Here is a 22286-nt window from a genome sequence, read left to right on the forward strand (position 1 = left end):
AAATACGTCACAGATTTGCAGTTTTGCACCTCGTTCAGTTTTCTTCGAGATGGTCCTCCAATAGTTCATTATCGACTTCACAATATCGATTACAAAAGTTCACTATGGGCCTATGTAAACATTAGCTTACCTATGATAAAGAAATACCCTTAAAAATGTGATGGTTCACAATGATGCAGTGTTAGATGCATGTCGTTTTTCTATTACTAAAGATCTCTGTCTGGACACAGTGAGATTTACCCATAGTCACTTCAATGGATTCCCCCCACCACCTCCCTTAGTATACTTAAACAAAGAATGCCATCACAATTCTAATGTCACAATAATTTCATAAAAGCAGTGTTGGTTTATAGCAGTTATGTTGCTAAGGACTAATTTTCTAAAGACAAGAAACTTGTCATTCCAAGAACTTCATTTCCAATTTTCACTATGAAGAGGAAAGGTGTGAGTACAACATTCTTGTGGCGATACAGCTTTTTGATGTGTGGTTACTTCACAGACAAGATGGAGTCCATGCACATACAGTAAAATACAGAGAACTGCTAAAGCAAACAAAGATGTCAAAGACAAATATCAGGAAAGTTTCAGAGATTACCTGTCTGCTGCTGACTCTGTTGAGTCTTGGAAGTCTCAACCCTACTACCCCAAGGAACCATGGATGTCCTTTGATGAGCCGGCGTACCCAGCAGAGACGTCCTGGACTTACTTCCCTTGGCAGATAGCGCCTCCTTCACCCCACCGCCAGCGCTGAGCCTCCAGCATGCGGAGAGATATGGACAAGGGAGATGAGCCAACCCCAGAGGTGAGCTTCCTTGACAACCTCTATGAGCCTTACCACAGATTTCCCATGTTTTCCTCTATGACAGGGCCCAAAGACAAGTGCCAAGCCTCCACCATGTGTTATGATATGGAGACGGCCTGCTCATCCTCATGCAACCTGAGCCGACCCAAGGGAAATCCTTCAGCTTTACCGCAGACTCCCCATGTTTGTCTCATTGATGAGGGGGAAGGGGGCAGACGCAAGTTTAGGACCAGGATGTGGCCCAACTTCTGCTCTGCAGTCCAGGGACATCTGAGGACCAGGTTGCGGCCCAACTTGATTTCTGCAGTCCAAGGACATCTGAGGACCAGGTTGTGCTTGTGGCCCAACCTTCTTTCTGCAGTCCAAGGACATCTTGCATTCATCAATGACTTCTCAGAAAAATTACTTATCAGGAATAAAATATTTTCTTAACTCTGTCACAGTTCTCCGAGACTGATAAAATCAAGTACTCTAAATCAAGTGCTTCTAGCTAATCTAAAGTCTAAAAAGTGATTTCCTAGGTTACATATTGTGAATAATGTTGTTATTATACTTTCAAGCGGGTCCAAAAGGTTTTTAAAGTAAATTAAAACATGACCTCTGATGTTTATAAAAATGATGAACATTAATGTAGTCTAACATTTCATTTCAGTAATACTCTAAAAGGCTGCAATTATTGGCTCATATACATTTCTTATTTTCTTTCTTCTGCTAAGATTCTCTCTCCTCACACTAGCCTTCTTTATTACCCTAACTACCGATCTCCTCATCCCTTTCCCCCTCTCTGTCCCTCCTCTGTTCTTACCTTCCCTCCTTCTCTCTCCTTCTCTCTGTAATACTCCACACGTCTCTATGTGTGGCGCAGCCTCCCTGGCCAGTGAGAGGAGTTCCTCCACCGCAACCCTCCATCCTGCACACAGTAGGCATAGGGTGAACTGGAACCCACAGAGAACAGCTTTCCCTGCAGCCGTGTCCCGTCACTGCAGACATATTACAGGCTTGGGCCAGAGAGCACCTGCCTACTTCTACCTCCAGCAGACATTTCACTGTACTTGTGCACTTAACATAAATAATGTGAAACTTGAACAGTGCTGCCCACTCATGGCTGGTGAGAGGCACTGCCTCTTATCCTCTCCCTCTGCTTGAGAGATTGGTTCACTTGCAGCTGTCTTTGCCTTATCATCTGTTTCACTCCCCATCATTGATCTTTTCTCCTGACCCATCCACCTCTCTTCCATCACAGCCACACAGAGTGGCCGCCACACACAGCTCAGTGCCCTTAACGGGTGCATCATGTGGGTTAGCAGCTTGGCAGCACCCTCTATGCACAGTCTCCTGGCATAGCGAAGCTGGTAGAGCCGGAGTTCCAGAGTCAGAATCCTTCTCCAGAGGGCACAGTCGGCAGACGTGATGGGGTTTTGTGCAATGTTTGGGTTGATTTGGGCAAACTGTATGGGGCTTTCACTGAGGTATCAATACAAAGATGCAGTGGGCTTCAACTGTAGCTCCACAACAAGTCACTGCTTGTTGTATCTCTGGTTCTCTTCCCAAAATGCAAGAAGGTGTTTTCCTGGTCTTTTCGAAGTGAAGCTGAAAAATTTCATCTGGAGGCAAGAAAAGAGTCCTTGAAACCATACAGATCCTGTAATGCCAGTGAAAAAAATGGGTCTGTTAATATGTAAATAACTTATTTATTGATGATTTATTTCCTCTCCAATGTCAATTATTGATTCTAATGTTTTTAGTATTTGAGAGTCAGTCAAGGTCTGTTTGTCTCTGAGAGTGGGGATGCACCGATTTAAATGTAATAAAAAGTATATTTTTTACATAGTAAATGATCCCTCAGTTATACTGTCTTAACAAGTAGCGCGACATCAATAGCATTACGTTACCTCATTACCGGGATGCATTAAATATGGAGTAAACCACGTCAGTCATCAAAAACTGTGCCTGAACATGATACCTGTCTCATAAATCATATTGGTATGCTGATTGTACTTGTGTTGATTTAGATTTATGAAATTAGATTGTGTCTGTAGTTCAGTCTATCTCCCTATTGATGAGCCATAAACATGCACACCTGTGTTTAAAAAGTAGGCTGCACATTGGCCTGTGTACAGAGGCAGACTATGTGCCTGATGACTCATCCTGAATTTAAATTTGCTGGGTTAGTGCTATCCGGAATCCTTGGGAAATTCCCTTGCCTAAACCCTTAACTTTACCCTAACCCTTACCAAACCCCCTTACTTTAACCATTTGAAATTTCAACTTCAATGAGGTGACTTCCAGGGGAGAACGACTGCCCCGTCATTGAAGCCATGAAGTTCAAGAATGACCGCGGTACTGCAGGCATTGTTTGCAGAAAACAGGATCCCCGTGACAGTGAATGGAAAAATGGCAATATTCGTGTTCAATCTTCATGTAAATAATTGTATATTTTTTAAGACAATCATGGTAGCAATAATTGCTTATATTACAGCAAATGTATGTCCTTGAACTGATTATTTTAAAATGGCACACAGAAGAAGTTATTAGGAAAATTTAGTTGCAGGCTAGATCAGTGCTGCCCCCTCTCATTGAGTAGCTGAAGTTGAAGGCCAACACTGTTCTTCAGGCTGCCATTAGCAACTAAATTATCCTTGTAACCTCTTCTGTGTGCGATTTTAAAGTAGTCGGTTCAAGGACATACATCTGGTGTAATTGAAACAATTATTGGCACCAAGATTGACTTCGAAACATATATTTATTTACACGAAGAATGACCACAAAGATAAAAGTCAAAGTAAAAGCAGGAAGTGTACCTTTCAATCTGTGCTGGGATTTTTGGAGTCAACTCAACTGACATTATAAAAAATACATTCCATTGCATGAGTCCCATCAGTTCGCATAATTTGAATTCACTTTCTACATTACCATGGCAATCCAGCATTAGTTGATAGAAAATTGATTGTATTGTTTCATCACAATGCCAGACAGCCATTGTGAGTTTGCCCATGAGTGTACCAGTCAAATTGCCAGGGTTAGAGCTTCCAAGCCCATTCTTTTCATTTTTATTTCTATGATTAATTCTATAAATATGCAAATGTTGCTCTCTGCCCAGGTGTTCTCTGCAAAAGTAAAAGTCAGGTAGCCTACCTGGCACTGCATATACTACAATAGACTTGCAGAACAGGTGGCACCGTATAACTCCACCTGTCTCACTGAACTGATGAGTAGAGACAAGGCAACAGACAGCTGCATTTGGACCCAAAAAAAATCACATTATTTTAAGTTCAATGAATTCTAACCCCGAATTGATTGTGAATTTAATAACATTCGATTCAGTCCTGGAACAAATTCGGGAAGACAGAATGTCAAAAATTGCATGAAGTGCACTCTTGAAAATGAACATTTTTAAAACTTGTAACCCTTGTGGATATGCTATCACTGTTGTAATTTTGTTCTTGCTGGTAAGAAATACAAATGATTGACTTGAAGAATGCAAACAATTTCTGGGTAGTCTATTTAAATTAGTTGCAAACGTGTGTAAATATTTGGCTAGTGTGTGTATTACAGCTATTCCTATCATTATGCTTACAGGCTACCGCCACAAACCACTTTATTTTCCTCACAACTTACAGTATATCCACAAATGTCACATTAAGCTCCTGATTATTAAGTGTCACTCGTTTAAAATATGATATTTGTTCAACATATGATGTTTAATATGTAGATACCATACTAGGCCCACTATGCTTCTGGCACTGTTCATCAATTTAAATCTGAATGCATATACGTCTTACCAGTGTTAAAAATTCTAACAAAATAGATTATATTCCAGCCACACACTGCTAGTCACTAGTGCCAGAGGCATCTCAGAATGAATCTTACAAACAAGTTATACTAAGTGAGGAAAAGTCCTGAGGCTTTACTCATTATTTCTCTTGATTTGATAAAGGATCATACCCATGCATTATAGTTTGTTATGACAGACCATTCAAGGAGAGGCCTTCTGAACACCAAGCGAGCATATGATGGACATACTCCCAGTCACTATGTGAGTCTTCATCCCACACCACGTCTATGTCCTCACCCCCAGCTGGAGAGAGTACAGTGCTACATGATGATTCCATACAGTTTGACTAGGCCCCAGACATGACAGATGGCTCAGTGGTCCGAGTTAGGTACCAGTGCTCCAGGGCCTATGAGGTGGAAGTGGAGGTGGTGGTCTCCACACAAACCAAGACAGGAGTCCGGGTCTTCAAGATGAGATGGAACACATTCAGAAGCTCACATTCCCTCCAGACATGGCCTACAGAGAGGACTTCTTCATCAGGCACACATTGGACGTCCGTAATGTGATGGTTTGAGGAGCCTGGTTGGACCACCTTGACCAAGGCAATAGAGACAAAGGCATTGGGACCAACAGCACATACCATGGGTCCCTGGTGAGGTCATTCAAGGTGCTCCAGGCAGTACCGCCCTCTAAGAGTCCAGCCAGACTTACCCTGGGTGTCCCTCGTGGATGGCTGATCTGAGGTGGCAGCTGACCAGAGGCAGAGTCCGCCTTTGCCCACATGAGTCCGGTCATGTCTAAATCAACCAATCATGTTTTTGTATATGTGTGTTTCAATTAAACTCACCTGGCTGTCACTTGTACTTTGAACAGTTTAAGGTTCCCATGTGTTATGAATTTCCTACCAGAGGCTCTCATCACACCATCTCACAGCCCACTCTAAGGGACACAAACTCTGCAACTTTCTAACTCCCGCAGTAGGCTCCCCACCCCCTCTGGAGCAAAACAGGCTAGGCTAAAGGTCGTAAACTGGCCCTTCACACCTCTGGTCCTAACCAAACCGATTGTTTGCTAGGAGGTCATGGTTGCCAGGGGCCTAATCACACAGTGGGATCAGCCAATCAAAGGCAGTTATCTTTCTGTCTCCTTCAAGCAGTCACAGAGAGAGCAGCAAGCTTATCTCTATTCTGCACAACAACAGCTGGACTGGTATCTCTGAACTTGTGCGTGCACAAAGTGATTTGTGTGCCATTTGTATATTGTCCTTCGTAGTTTGTTCTTACTATTGTTGTATGCTGCCTTTGTTTATAGCTGTGTTGGAATATGTGCCGGTAGTATGTACATTTTCATACAGTCCTTCCCTTGTTAAAAAAACGTTTCTCTACTTGTGCTATAAGTTGTTGTATTGTGTATAGTGCATTCATTACCTGTTTCTCCTGTTTCAGAACCACTCCCATGCCACTACCTTTCCATGTTCATTTTATCAGTGATGGCTAGAAGGCCGGTGATGTCGACCGCTGAACGCCGCCCGAACAAGGAGAGGGACCGACTTCGGCGGAAGTCGTGACACAGGTTTGGATCTGACTTCACTCTAAATTGTATATTTTATTTACATTTATGACAAACTTCCTTACATTGTCATGGCAGCTGATCATTTGGATAATCTTGTGGACAACAAGCTCTCTGCTTGTGTAATGACAATGTCACCTAGAATGAGTCACAACAACATGAATAGTTATAACCGGTATAATGCTAAATTAATTATACAGTTTTGTGGCCTCTTACACAGTGGGTTCATTTAAAGTTCAACTAAAAAAGTTGGGTGAATTAGCACTTTGAAAATGATGGCATCTGCCATCCAAAGTTTCTGACTCCAATTAACCTCCTTAGGTCAGTTACAGTAGGCTAAGATCTGTGTCTCTTTTCAAGACTGACACCTCATTTCACTTACATTTTTGATTTCACTTAACAGATCAGTTTTCACACAGTTAAAAAAAGAAAAAGTCTTTCATAAACTAACACCCATTTGACCCTTTCTCCCCTTACTAGCTCTTATTTTGCTGATAGCTACTTTATTTAGGAGAAATGTACTTACTATGACTGTGATATGTGGTTGTCCCACCTAGCTAACTTAAGGTGAATGGACTAATTATAAATCAAATCATAATTAATTGGTCGCATACACATATTTAGCAGATGTTACTGAGGGTGTAGCGAAATGCGTGTAAAAAAAAAAAACACAAAAAAAATGGATACTGCAAAGTTGCTAGAAGCAGAGCTGTCATGTCTGTCAGAGTCATCTTCTTTACCAATCACTCTGGATAAGAGCATCTGCTAAATGACTAAAATGTACACATTGAAGTGTACTTTATTGTCTACATGCTTTCAAAGACTTTTTGAAAGATCAGCAAAAAAACATATGTAGAAGATGATACCAGTGGGTGGGTGTGTTTTATGGATGCTTAAGGATGGATGCATAATCTAAGATGTAATCACAGTTTACAATGACACAAATCCATTCAATCTCCTCCCTGAGGCAGCCATGGAACAACAGTGACACAGGAAATGGAATGTGAAAGATCTCATTAATCTCCTTGTCCCCAGGGTAACAGTGTCTATGTGGGTCTATCTGGTGCAGTGGTGTGACAAAAAGATCCTCCATCACGTTGATCAGAACAGTAAATATGACACTCCTCTGATGCAGCTCACTAACCAGGCGAGGCATAGCATGACAGCTTGTTGTGGATTCACCAGATAGGATGTCACTGTGTATTTGTCAGAGTTTTGCTCTCACTTCATACTTGTGATGCTATGCTAGGCTGTGAATGTGATGAAGCTGTCCTTGTGCGATAGGTCGTGGTATGATTGGATATCAACGTGCATTATGGGAGATGTACATTATGTCTTATGATTTAATAAAGGACATGTCATCATGTCTGCTGTTTAGGAGAGATCCTAATTCAGGTGTGTGTGGTGTCTGGGGGGAGATCAGGCATTCAGAGCCCACACATCTCTGACTCTCTGGACATGAATCTGACTAGACTTCTCCATACAAGGCTCTAAGGTACCATACAATTGAATTGAATACACTTTATTAATCCCACAAGGGACACTACAGCAACAACATACAGGATGTATGTGCTCCTAACCAACTATGCTATTTTGTTCGTTTCTTTGCATTGTTGTACCTTATTTTTGAACTTATTTTGTACATAATGTTGCTGCTACCGTCTCTTATGACCGAAAATACTTCTGGACATCAGAACAGCGATTTACTCACCACGAACTGGAAGAAGCTCTTTCCTTTAACAAGTCTGACGAGAAGGATATACTGCTTCCCGGGAACAGGCCCAGATCCACGTCATTTACGTGAAGAATAGACGGAGGAAAAGAGGACGCAGGTTGGGCTGCCTTCGGAGAATCCGTAGGTGAGCGAGTAAACTCCCACTGCCATCTGTTCTACTTGCTAACATGCAATCATTGGAAAATAAAATTGATGACCTACGATTACCATTACCCTACCAACGGGACATTAAAAACTGTAATATCTTATGTTTCACCGAGTCGTGGCTGAACGACGATATGGATAATACAGCGCTGGCGGGATTTTTCCATGCATCGGTGAACAGAGAAGAAGCTACGTCTGGTAAGATGAGGGCTGGGTGTGTGTATCTTTTTGTCAATAACAGCTGGTGCGCGATGTCTAATATTAAAGAAGTCTCGAGGTATTGCTCGCATGAGGTAGAGTACTTTATGATAAGCTGTAGACCACACTATCTACCAAGAGAGCTCTCATCTATATTATTCGTAGCCATCTATTTACCACCACAGACCGATGCTGGCACTAAGACCGCACTCAACCAACTCTATAAGGCCATAAGTAAACAAGAAAATGCTCATCCAGAAGAGGCGCTCCCAGTGGCCGGGGACTTTAATGCAGGCAAACTTAAATCAGTTTTACCACATTTTTACCAGCATGTCACTTGTGCAAACAGAGGGAAAAAAATATTGATACCACCTTTACTCCACACTCAGAGACTCTAGACCACCTTTACTCCCCCGCCCTCCATTTGGCAAATCTCACCATAATTCTATCCTCCTGATTCCTGCTTACAAGCAAAAACTGAAGCAGGAAGTACCAGTGACACGCTCAATACGGAAGTGGTCAGATGACTCGGATGCCATGCTACAGGACTGTTTTGCAAACACAGACTGGAATATGTTCTGGGATTCATCCAATGGCAATGAGGAGTATACCACCTCAGTCATCGGCTTCTTCAATAAGTGCATCGACAACGTCATCCCCACAGTGACCATACGTACATATCCCAACCAGAATCCAAGGATTACAGGCAACATCCGCATCGAGCTAAACGCTAGATCTTCCACATTCAAGGCGTGGGACACTAATCTGGATGCTTATAAGAAATCCTGCTATGCCCTCCGATGAACCATCAAACAAGCAAAGCGTAAATACAGGATTAAGATTGAATCCTACTACACCGGCTCTGATGCTCGTCGGATGTGACAGGGCTTGAAAACTATTACAGACTACAAAGGGAAACCCAAACGCGAGCTGCCCAGTGATGCGAGCCTACCACACGAGCTAAATGCCTTTTATGTTCGCTTCGAGGCAAGCAACACTGAAGCATGCACGAGAGCACCAGCTGTATTGGATGACTGGGTGATAACTCTCTCGATAGCTGATGTGAAGACACTTGCCAGTTGGTCCGCTCATGCTTTGAGTACACATTCTGGTAATCCATCTGGCCCCGCGGCTTTGTGAATGTTGACCTGTTTAAATCAAATGAAATAAATACATGTGATTTGATTTAAATAGGTCAACGTTCACAAAGCCGCTGGCAAGTGTCTTCACTGACATTTTCAACCTCTACCTGACTGAGTCTGTAATACCTAAATGTTTCAAGAAGACCACCATAGTCCCTGTGCCCAAGGAGTGAAGGTAACCTGTGTCGGTAGCCAAGAAGTGCTTTGAAAGGCTGGCCATGGCTCACATCAACAACATCCTCCCAGATACCATAGACCCACTCCAATTTGCATACCACCCCAACAGATCCACAGATGATGCAATCTCTATTGCACTCCACACTGCCCTTTCCCACCTGGACAAAAGGAACACCTACGTGAGAATGCTGTTCATTGACTACAGCTCAACGTTCAGCACCATAGTGCCCTCAAAGCTCATCACTAAGCTAAGGACCCTGGGACTAAACATCTCCCTCTGCAACTGGATCCTGGACTTCCTGGCCAGCTGCCCGCAGGTGGTAAGGGTAGGTTACAACACATCTGCCAGCTTGATCCTCAACACGAGGGCCCCTCAGGGGTGTGTGCTCACTCCCCTTCTGTATTCCCTGTTCACCCATGACTGCATGGCCAGGCACGACTCAAACACCATCATTAAGTTTGCCGACGACACAACAGTGGTAGGCCTAATCACCGACAATGATGAGACAGCCTATAGGGGGGAGGTCAGAGCCCTGGTCATGTGGTGCCAGGATAACAACCTCTCCCTCAATGTAATCAAGACAAAGGAGACTTTTGTGGACTACAGGAAAAGGAGGACTGAGCACGCCCCCATTCTAATCGACGGGACTGTAGTTGATCAGGTTGAGAGCATCAAGATCCTTAGTGTCCACATCACCAACGAACTATCATGGTCCAAACACACCAAGACAGTCGTGAAGAGGGCATGACAAAGCCTATTCCCCCTCAGGAGACTGAAGAGATTTGGCACGGGTCCTCAGATCCTCAAAAGGTTCTACAGCTGCAACATCGAGAGCATCCTGACTGGTTGCATCACTGCCTGGTACGGCAACTGCTCGGCCTCCAACCACAAGGCACTACAGAGGATAATGAGTACAGCCCAGTACATCACTGGGACCAAGTTTCCTGCCGTCCAGGACCTCTATACCAGGCGGTGTCAGAGGAAGGCCATAAAAATTGTCAAAGACTCCAGCCACCCTAGTCATAGACTGTTCTCTCTGCTACCGCACGGCAAGCAGTACCGGAATGCCAAGTTTAGGTCCAAAAGGCTTCTTAACAGCTTGTACCCCCAAGCCACTCTCTAACCTGAACAGCTAATCAATGGCTACCCAGACTATTTGCATTGTCGTCGTCCCCTCCTCAACCGTTGTATTCAGCGCATGTGACAAATAAAACGTGATTTGATTTGACCTAGCAAGATGACTTCACCACAGGTATATTCCCTATAGGCTGCCCATTTCATGCAGGTGCCTTACTCAAACCTACATAACCTGCAGGTAGTTTGACTGCATCTCCAATTTTGGGGGTTTCATGTACAGTATCTACACCACACAGTTACTGCTGCCACTTATAATGAATTAGGCTGAGGTTACGAAAACAGAGTTTTCACCCCGCCACACCCCTCTGGATACTTATTTCTCCAATCTAAGGATCCAAATCACGTTCTGTGTTATTTACACACATTCACATTTCTCTCTTTACTCACCATCTTCTGAACCCTCAACCAATTTCATCGATATGATGATATGGCCTCATGTCTCTGCCTCATATTTATGAACAGCTGCGATTTGAAAGAACCTTCCAAAAATATATATGAAGGCTTCAACCTTCTCTGTCTGTTGTAACGGATATTGCCGTAGCACACACAAAAAAAATGAAGTCTACACATTGCATTGGGGCAAAAAAAATGGTGTTTTGTGTGATGATGTCATCTTTATAGTTATGCTGTCATATAGCCAAGAGTCTGCCTCCAGTTTAGCCAATGTTTGCAATGATATTGAAAAAAGAACATTCAATCGCTATTGTTTTCCTATCCGTGTCTTGCTTGTTTGTTATGCTGTGTAGGCTACATACTGTATAGCTTGCCTAAATAGCTGTATGTAACTCCCCTCCTGAAGAAATTACATGAAATTGCTAGCCAACCTGTTTGTGTCGTGCTTAGGTTTGCAATAGCCTACTGTCACAACAGACAAATAACTAAGTTATTTGAGCCAGACGCCCTCCTGTTTTGGCTACCACCACCACTTTTTTTACCTTTATTTAACTAGGCAAGTCAGTTACGAACAAATTCTTATTTTCAATGACAGCCTAGGACCAGCAGGTTAACTGCCTGTTCAGGGTCAGAATGACAGATTTGTACCTTGTCAGCTCAGGGATTTGAACTTACAACCTTTACGGTTACTAGTCCAACTCTCTAACCACTAGGCTACTAGGCAGGTAATGACCGCACAACAGTCACCTTGTAAGGGCGTTCGTCTGTAGGAGGAAGAGAAGCGGACCAAAGCGCAGCGTGGTGGTTATTCATGTTTTAATAAATCGCTACACATGAACAAACTAACAAAAACAAGAAATGTGAAAACGCAAAACAGTCCTATCCTGTGACACCAAACACAGTGACAGGAACAATCACCCACAAACACACAGTGAAACCCAGGCTACCTAAGTATGATTCTCAATCAGAGACAACTAATGACACCTGCCTCTGATTGAGAACCATACTAGGCCGAAAACATAGAAATGCCCCAAAACATAGAAAAACAAACATAGACTGCCCACCCAACTCACGCCCTGACCATACTAAATAAATACAAAACAACAGAAATAGAGGTCAGAACGTGACAGTACCCCCCCCCAAAGGTGCGGACTCCGGCCGCAAAACCTTGACCTATAGGGGAGGGTCTGGGTGGGCGTCTGTCCGCGGTGGCGGCTCTGGCGCGGGACGCGGACCCCACTTCACCATTGTCTTAGTCCGCCTTATTGTCCGCCTCCCTGGCTTACTCACCATGACCACCCCTCTCAATGACCCCACTGGACAGAGGGGCTGCTCGGGACAGAGGGGCAGCTCGGGACAGAGGTGAAGCAGCTGCTCGGGACAGAGGGGCGATAGCAGCTCGGGACAGAGGGGCGATAGCAGCTCGGGACAGAGGGGCGATAGCAGCTCGGGACAGAGGGGCAGCTGCTCGGGACAGAGGGGCAGCTGCTCGGGACAGAGGGGCAGCTGCTCGGGACAGAGGGGCAGCCGCTCGGGACAGAGGGGCGGCAGCCGCTCGGGACAGAGGGGCGGCAGCTGCTCTGGACAGAGGGGCAGCTGCACTGGCAGGGGGCAGCTGCACTGGCGGCCCCTGGCTTACTGGCGGCACTGGCGGCCCCTGGCTGACTGGCGGCACTGGCGGCCCCTGGCTGACTGGCGGCACTGGCGGCCCCTGGCTGACTGGCGGCACTGGCGGCCCCTGGCTGACTGGCGGCACTGGCGGCCCCTGGCTGACTGGCGGCACTGGCGGCCCCTGGCTGACTGGCGGCACTGGCGGCCCCTGGCTGACGGGCGGCACTGGCGGCCCCTGGCAGACGGGCGGCACTGGCGGCTCCTGGCAGACGGGCGGCACTGGCGGCTCCTGGCAGACGGGCGGCACTGGCGGCTCCTGGCAGACGGGCGGCACTGGCGGCGCTGGGCAGACGGGCGGCGTTGGCGGCGCTGGGCAGACGGGCGGCGTTGGCGGCGCCGGGCAGACGGGAGGCTCAGCTGGTGCTGGGCAGACGGGAAGCTCAGCTGGCGCTGGGCAGACGGGAAGCTCAGCTGGCGCTGGGCAGACGGGAAGCTCCGGCAACGCTGGAGAAGAGGAAGGCCCTGGTAGCGCCGGAGAGGCGGGAGACTCCGGCAGCGGCGCCGGACAGGCGGGAGGCTCCGGCAGCGGCGCCGGACAGGCGGGAGGCTCCGGCAGCGGCGCCGGACAGGCGGGAGGCTCCGGCAGCGGCGCCGGACAGGCGGGAGGCTCCGGCAGCGGCGCCGGACAGGCGGGAGGCTCCGGCAGCGGCGCCGGACAGGCGGGAGGCTCCGGCAGCGGCGCCGGACAGGCGGGAGGCTCCGGCAGCGGCGCCGGACAGGCGGGAGGCTCCGGCAGAGGCGCCGGACAGGCGGGAGGCTCCGGCAGAGGCGCCGGACAGGCGGGAGACTCCGGCAGAGGCGCCGGACAGGCGGGAGACTCCGGCAGAGGCGCCGGACAGGCGGGAGACTCCGGCAGAGGCGCCGGACAGGCGGGAGACTCCGGCAGAGGCGCCGGACAGGCGGGAGACTCCGGCAGAGGCGCCGGACAGGCGGGAGACTCCGGCAGCGCTGGAGAGGAGGAAGGCTCTGGTAGCGCCGGAGAGGCGGGAGACTCCGGCAGCGCTGGAGAGGAGAGAGCCCCTGCAAGGATGGGCCGGAGAGACAGCCTGGTACGGGGAGCTGCCACCGGAGGGCTGGTGCGTGGAGGTGGTGATGGATAGACCGGGCCGTGCAGGCGCACTGGAGCTCTTGAGCACCGAGCCTGCCCAACCTTACCCGGTTGAATGGTCCCGGTCGCCCTGCCAGTGCGGCGAGGTGGAATAGCCCGCACTGGGCTATGCAGGCGAACCGGGGACACCGTGCGCAAGGCTGGTGCCATGTAAGCCGGCCCAAGGAGACGCACTGGAGACCAGATGCGTAGAGCCGGCTTCATGGCACTTGGCTCGATGCCCACTCTAGCCCGGCCGATACGCGGAGCTGGAATGTACCGCACCGGGCTGTGCACCCGCACTGGGGACACCGTGCGCTCCACAGCATAACACGGTGCCTGCCCGGTCTCTCTAGCCCCCCGGTAACCACAGGAAGTTGGCTCAGGTCTCCTACCTGGCGTAGCCATACTCCCTGTTAGCCCCCCCCCAAGAAATTTTTGGGGCTGACTCCCGGGCTTCCTTGCCAACCGTGTTCCCTCATATCGCCGGCTCCTCTCTCCGGCTGCCTCTGCTCTCCTCGCTGCCTCCACCTGTTCCCATGGAAGGCGATCCTTTCCCGCCAGGATCTCCTCCCATGTGTAGCAACCCTTGCCGTCCAACACATCATCCCAAGTCCATTCCTCCTTGTGCCGCTGTTGCCCGTTACCACGCCGCTTGGTCCTGTTGCGGTGGGTGATTCTGTAAGGGCGTTCGTCTGTAGGAGGAAGAGAAGCGGACCAAAGCGCAGCGTGGTGGTTATTCATGTTTTAATAAATCGCTACACATGAACAAACTAACAAAAACAAGAAATGTGAAAACGCAAAACAGTCCTATCCTGTGACACCAAACACAGTGACAGGAACAATCACCCACAAACACACAGTGAAACCCAGGCTACCTAAGTATGATTCTCAATCAGAGACAACTAATGACACCTGCCTCTGATTGAGAACCATACTAGGCCGAAAACATAGAAATGCCCCAAAACATAGAAAAACAAACATAGACTGCCCACCCAACTCACGCCCTGACCATACTAAATAAATACAAAACAACAGAAATAGAGGTCAGAACGTGACACACCTGCTGTTATTGCTACTAATGGCACCTCTATCCTCAGCTGTATGTGTGACCCCTGACCCATGAATGACCTTTTTATGACCTCTGTGTATTTCAGGGTCATATTTACAGTCTGATTGGTGCACTGGGAGGCAACCATTAAGGCCTCATGCATTTGGGCTACAAACACAGACATGGAATTGACAAAGACTGACATGGGGTATGGTTACCACTCCAATGTTGGGGCACAGTCCACTATTGACCAAGGGATGGTATTGGAGCAACAGGTGAGTTTATAGAGAGAAATTAGTGATTTTAGTTATACTGTGTTTGATGAGTATAACGTTAACCACACATTTCTTCTCATTCCAAGCAATCTATAACTCAGCACATTCGTATAAGCAACGAGGACCATCTGAACAGCCTGACTCATGAGACAGGTGACGCCTTTCAGTTTCTCAAACTTCAAGCTGACAGAGGAGACGTTGAATCACAGGTATATCAAAAGACTTATACATAATTTAGCTTTAGTTCTAGACTACAGTAGCTAGAAATGTCTTCTACGTCAAGTTAGGAAAGATCCAAGGGAATACATTTGAAAATGACATAACTCTTCTTTTATGCAGACACATCTAGCAAAGCTTATGTTCTGGGGTGAAAAGGGTGTCTCTAAGGATGGAAGGAATGCAGTTAAGTGGTACGCTAAGAGTGCCATGGAGCTGGAGGATTCTTCAACCATGTATGACTACTCTATCTTATTACTTTAGGCAAGCATCATGTCCTATGCAAGTAGGGGACTTCAAATGGAAAGAACCCAAACCACTCAGAGAAGAATGAGGTAGGACCACAGCTCATTTAAAAAATCAACTTGAGTTTTAATTTGAAAACCTTTGACAGATTTATGAAAGGTCTAATAATCAGTGTGTTTCCTGTACTCCCTGTACTCCTCCCTGTATGGCCACTTGGTCGGGGCGGTGGAGGCAGCCTGGTACCTGTCCACAGGAAACCTGGACAGGGTCTCCCAGGACACAAAGAGGGCTGTGATATTAGTATTTTATCCTCTCAGTGAGTGAAGAGAGCTCCTGTTTGGTCCACTGCACCAAGCTAATTCAAGGACAGGTCTTGGGTATTTGCATATCTAAGAATAAGTGCCATGTCACAGTGTGGCATAGAGAGAGAATGACCCTGCTTATTGTTGAGGCACACATGTCTTATGAATCCCCAGATGAAGCAGTTAGTGTCCCTCACATTTTCTTAGAGTCTAATGAGTAACGAGTTAGTTGATGCCAGAGTAAACCTTTAATCACTGAGGTTATTGTAGGTCATGGTAATAATGATGTAATGATAATGTAATAACAATACTTAGCTGATTTCGATATGTGATGAACCTCCTTAGTGGTTCAATTAGGTTTTTCATGTATCATTTATTATCTGTTCTGTCCTCCAGGACGCTAAAACAGATCTGCGAGCAGAATGGTTACCTGGGATACGTGGTCAAGGAGGCTCTCCAAGCCTACCTCCAGTGCTCCCTGGTGAGAGAAGCAAAATAGACTCTAGAACATCCGTCCAATTTGACTCACATTCATTTGATTTGGCAAATCAAATCACCGATGTTACGGTGTGTGCGTGTGTTCGTGTGTGTGTATGTGCGTGTGTGTGATTATTCTTCCTAAAGGGTTGAGGCTCTGGTGAGGTATGCTCTGGCAGCAGCAACAGGTCTGGTTGTGGCACAGAATAATGTTGCCTACCTATGTGAGGTAAGGAGTCTGGCATTTTAAATCCAATTTTCTTATGCAAAGTTACATCTCTCATAGTATCATCTCTCATATTATTCTAAAATAATTTAGTTCAGATGTAGAGACGCATTCATTTGAGACATACAATGCCTTAACAGAAAGGGACGTGAATGACCATAAGCCATTATGATACCTTCACTTACACCTGAGTTACCACTCTTTGTTAATTGCAGGAAATGAAGGAGAGCTATGACTGTCAATGGATGTATTACAACCATTCCACAGTGAACTATGCCCCACATGACTCTGGTGAGTTTCTGTCTTACAGACTACAATGTCATCACAAAGCCTAGTGGAAAAGCTAGTTTACATAAAGCACCTGTCTCTCTGTTAGCCTGGTCCCATATCTGTTTGGGCTCATGCAAACTCCATTGATGTCATTGGTATGACCAGGGGTGACAAGGAGTTGGCACAGACTGGCACTCAGGCTATCTCTCTGTTTCCAGGTTTCCTGAAGATGGTAGACTACTACTAATCTAGCAGCATGCTTGGAACTGTTGATCAGGCCATATCAGTGTACAACAGATCAGCCCTTGCAGGCAGTTCCCAGGTGACTGTCATTTCCTGTATGCTATGATCAAGCCTCTAGAATTCAGAATTACTCTTATGTAAAAGTAACCATCAGAAGTTGTACAGATCAATACTCATTATTTTTCTCATGAATCCCCAGGGAATATATAAATTGGTGGTTTTGGCAGAGGATGATTTCCCATTGATCATCAGAAACCGATTAAACTCGGTAGTGGGTGTTGCAACCGAGGAAAAGGCGATTTGTAAGCGCTACGCACTTCAGCACTTGGCGGTCCCGTTCTGTGAGCTAGTGTCGCTTACCATTTCGCAGCTAAGCCGTTGTTGCTCCTAGACGTTTAGACTTCACAATAACAGCACTTACAGTTGACTGTGGAAGCTCTAGCAGGGCAGAAATTTGATGAACTGACTTGTTGGAAAGGTGGCATCCTATGACGGTGCGATGCTGAAAGTCACTGAGCTCTTCAGTACGAGGGGGTTGTCAATGTAAATAGTCCGGGTGGCCATTTGATTAATTGTTCAGCAGTCTTATGGCTTGGGGGCAGAAGCTGTTAAGGAGCCTTTTGGTCCTGTACTTGGCGCTCCAGTACCATTTGCCATGCAGTAGTAGAGAGAACAGTCTATGACTTGGGTGACTGGAGTCTTTGGCAATTTTTTGGGCCTTCCTCTGACACCGCCTAGTATATAGGTCCTGGATGGCAGGAAGCTTGGCCCCAGTGATGTACTGGGCCATACGCATTACCCTCTGTTGCGCCTTACAGTCGGATGTCGAGCAGTTACCATACCAGGCAGTGATGAAACCGGTCAGGATGCTCTTGGAGGTGCAGCTTAGAACATTTTGAGGATCTGGGGACACAGGCCAAATATTTTCAGTCTCTCGAAGGGGAAAGGTTTGGTCGTGCCCTCTTCACGACTGTCATGGTGTGTTCGGCCCGCCTTTCCTGTAGTCCACGATCAGCTCCTTTGTCTTGCTCACATTGAGGGAGAGGTTGTTGTCCTGGCACCACACTGCCAGGTCTCTGACCTCCTCCCTTTAGGCTGTCTCATCGTTGTCAGTGATCAAGCCTACCACTGTTGTGTCATCAGCAAACTTAATGATGGTGTTGGAGATGTGTTTGGCCACGCAGTCATGGGTGAACAGGGAGTACAGGAGGGGACTTAGCACGCACTCCTGGGAGGACAGTTCCACTCCGCTAGCGCGTCGTGAAACACCTTCCACGTCATTCATTATTTTCCATAGAACGCATAGTCCCTCGTTGATTATCCCTTACATATCAATGTAATAGTGAATCGTCTTGATGTCCACGTGAAATGATCACATCTCCAGCTCTTATGACCCTGTATGTATGAGTTATCTACATATTTATGCCACAAGGTGGTACTATTGGCTAACTTGATTATCTGTCACAAACTAGTTGTGTTATAGCTAAAGCCTTAAGGTGAATACATCAGAGGAGGCTAGTGAAGGGAGGACGACTCATATTAATGGCTGGAATGGAATCAATGGAACCGTATCAATGACTTGGAAACCATGTGTTTGATATGTTTGATAAAGTCCCATTTATTTCATTCCAGACATTAAAATGAGCCCGTCCTCCGATTTAAAAAGACACTAGCCACCACTGGAATACTGTGCCGTTCTGCTCCTGACATATTTATTTATTGTTATTCATGACTGGTGAATTGATTCTGTGTCGCCAAGTGGACATCCCACCTAGACAACGTAGACATACTGCTGACCGTTCAGTAAAGGACAGGACAGGGACATCCCCTGTCATTCAAGCAGAAGTTAAGTGGACGGTAGGATCAGAATGATCCCATTAGAAGAGAAGACATGTCTAGAACTGTTAGAATGGCCCAGGGTCTACACTCTTAGAAGAATAAGATAATCATTTTTAGTTTCAGGTAGAACTCTTTTGAGTTCCATGTAGAACCCTCTGTGGAAAGGATTATACATGGAAACAAAAATGGTTCTCCTATGGGACAGCCGAAGAACCGTTTTAGGTTCTAGATAGCACCTTTTTTTATAAGAATGTATATTCATTTTATGTATGCTCCATGGCTCCCGAGCGGTGCAGCAGTGTAAGGCACTGCATCTTAGTGCAAGAGACGTCACTACAGTCCCTGGTTCGAGTGTGCAATTGTCCCAGTGCCAGGGTAGGCCATAACTGTAAATAAGAATTTGTTCTTAACTGACTTGCCTAGTTAAATAAACACAGAGTGTTGGACAGAGAGTGCAGGGGACAGCTGACCTGGCTGTCTCAGTGCTCTCTGCACATTATACAACTGAAATGTGTCTTCCACATTTAACCCAAACCCTCTGAATCAGAGAGGTGTGGGAGGCAGCCTTAATCGACATCCACGTCATTGGCGCCCGGGGATCAGTGGGTTAACTATCTTGCTCAGGAAAGAACGACAGACTTGTACTTTGCCATCTCAGGGATTTGATCCAGCAACCTTTTGATTACTGGCCCAACCGCTGCTACCCACCAGACTACCTGCCACCATCCTCCAGCATCTGCTCTGATGGATGTCTTACACAGCATAGGAAATGACAACACAGGAAATACCTGAGGCATGAGATTACTTATAAATAAATGTATATGCTTTATGTTGGGTAGAAGACCTGTAAATATAATTAGAAAAATATTTTGGAGATATCTGACTCATTGTAACTGAAAGTGGGAGTAAATAGACTGATGTGACTGATAGTATGAGTCTGCTGGTTGTTTTGGTTCAGCCATATGTGGCTGATTTTATACATTTTTTAAAGATTGCTTTGCTTTGTGTTTGAGTGAAGAATTGTGTGAGTTGGTATGGTTACATAAGACAGAAGGTTACTTAAGGCAAAAAACCTAATTTTTTAGCTACGTTGCAACTACTTAGCATGTTAGCTAACACTAAACGTAACCCCTAACAGTAACCCCTAGCTAGCCACCTACAGTGCCTTGCGAAAGTATTCGGCCCCCTTGAACTTTGCGACCTTTTGCCACATTTCAGGCTTCAAACATAAAGATATAAAACTGTATTTTTTTGTGAAGAATCAACAACAAGTGGGACACAATCATGAAGTGGAACGACATTTATTGGATATTTCAAACTTTTTTAACAAATCAAAAACTGAAAAATTGGGCGTGCAAAATTATTCAGCCCCTTTACTTTCAGTGCAGCAAACTCTCTCCAGAAGTTCAGTGAGGATCTCTGAATGATCCAATGTTGACCTAAATGACTAATGATGATAAATACAATCCACCTGTGTGTAATCAAGTCTCCGTATAAATGCACCTGCACTGTGATAGTCTCAGAGGCCCGTTAAAAGCGCAGAGAGCATCATGAAGAACAAGGAACACACCAGGCAGGTCCGAGATACTGTTGTGAAGAAGTTTAAAGCCGGATTTGGATACAAAAGATTTCCCAAGCTTTAAACATCCCAAGGAGCACTGTGCAAGCGATAATATTGAAATGGAAGGAGTATCAGACCACTGCAAATCTACCAAGACCTGGCCGTCCCTCTAAACTTTCAGCTCATACAAGGAGAAGACTGATCAGAGATGCAGCCAAGAGGCCCATGATCACTCTGGATGAACTGCAGAGATCTACAGCTGAGGTGGGAGACTCTGTCCATAGGACAACAATCAATCGTATATTGCACAGATCTGGCCTTTATGGAAGAGTGGCAAGAAGAAAGCCATTTCTTAAAGATATCCATAAAAAGTGTTGTTTAAAGTTTGCCACAAGCCACCTGGGAGACACACCAAACATGTGGAAGAAGGTGCTCTGGTCAGATGAAACCAAAATTGAACTTTTTGGCAACAATGCAAAACGTTATGTTTGGCGTAAAAGCAACACAGCTGAACACACCATCCCCACTGTCAAACATGGTGGTGGCAGCATCATGGTTTGGGCCTGCTTTTCTTCAGCAGGGACAGGGAAGATGGTTAAAATTGATGGGAAGATGGATGGAGCCAAATACAGGACCATTCTGAAAGAAAACCTGATGGAGTCTGCAAAAGACCTGAGACTGGGACGGAGATTTGTCTTCCAACAAGACAATGATCCAAAACATAAAGCAAAATCTACAATGGAATGGTTCAAAAATAAACATATCCAGGTGTTAGAATGGCCAAGTCAAAGTCCAGACCTGAATCCAATCGAGAATCTGTGGAAAGAACTGAAAACTGCGCTGAGCTCGAGCTGTTTTGCAAGGAGGAATGGGAAAACATTTCAGTCTCTCGATGTGCAAAACTGATAGAGACATACCCCAAGCGACTTACAGCTGTAATCGCAGCAAAAAGTGGCGCTACAAAGTATTAATTTAAGGGGGCTGAATAATTTTGCACGCCCAATTTTTCAGTTTTTAAATTTGTTAAAAAAGTTTGAAATATCCAATAAATGTCGTTCCACTTCATGATTGTGTCCCACTTGTTGTTGATTCTTCACAAAAAAATAAAGTTTTATATCTTTATGTTTGAAGCCTGAAATGTGGCAAAAGGTCGCAAAGTTCAAGGGGGCCGAATACTTTCGCAAGGCACTGTATATATTTTTTAAAAGCAAGGACATCAAGGACAACTAAAATCATAACAGCAATGCATAACAGCAAAGGAGGACCGAGCACGCCCCCATTCTCATCGATGGGGCTGTAGTGGAGCAGGTCAGAGCTTCAAATTCCTTGGTGTCCGCATCAACAACAAACTAGAATGGTCCAAACACACCAAGACAGTCGTGAAGAGGGCACGACAAAGCCTATTCCCCCTCAGGAAACTAAAAAGATTTGGCATGGGTCCTCAGATCCTCAGAAGGTTCTACATCTGCAACATCACTGCCTGGTACGGCAATTGCTTGGCCTCTGACCGCAAGGCACTACAGAGGGTAGTGCGTACGGCCCAGTACATCACTGGTGCTAAGCTACCAGGACCTCTACACCATGCGGTGTAGAAGGAAGGCCCTAAAAATTGTCAAAGACCCCAGCCACCCCAGTCATAGACTGTTCTCTCTACTATCGCATGGCAAGCGGTACCGGAGTGCCAAGTCTAGGACAAAAAGGCTTCTCAACAGTTTTTACCCTCAAGCCATAAGACTCCTGAACAGGTAA

At 46.1% G+C, this 22286-nt stretch overlaps 2 pseudogenes; one reads left to right on the forward strand and one right to left on the reverse strand.

Moving 5' to 3' along the window:
- Window positions 1-1652: 1652 nt before the first annotated feature.
- LOC139407963 (proteasome subunit beta type-11-like) lies at window positions 1653-2699 on the reverse strand (annotated as a pseudogene).
- Window positions 2700-4185: 1486 nt separating this feature from the next.
- Window positions 4186-17528, forward strand: LOC139407964 (uncharacterized; annotated as a pseudogene).
- The last annotated feature ends 4758 nt before the right edge of the window (window positions 17529-22286 follow it).

The sequence above is a fragment of the Oncorhynchus clarkii genome, chromosome 4, assembly GCF_045791955.1.
Source record: "Oncorhynchus clarkii lewisi isolate Uvic-CL-2024 chromosome 4, UVic_Ocla_1.0, whole genome shotgun sequence".
Taxonomy (NCBI): Eukaryota; Metazoa; Chordata; class Actinopteri; order Salmoniformes; family Salmonidae; genus Oncorhynchus; species Oncorhynchus clarkii.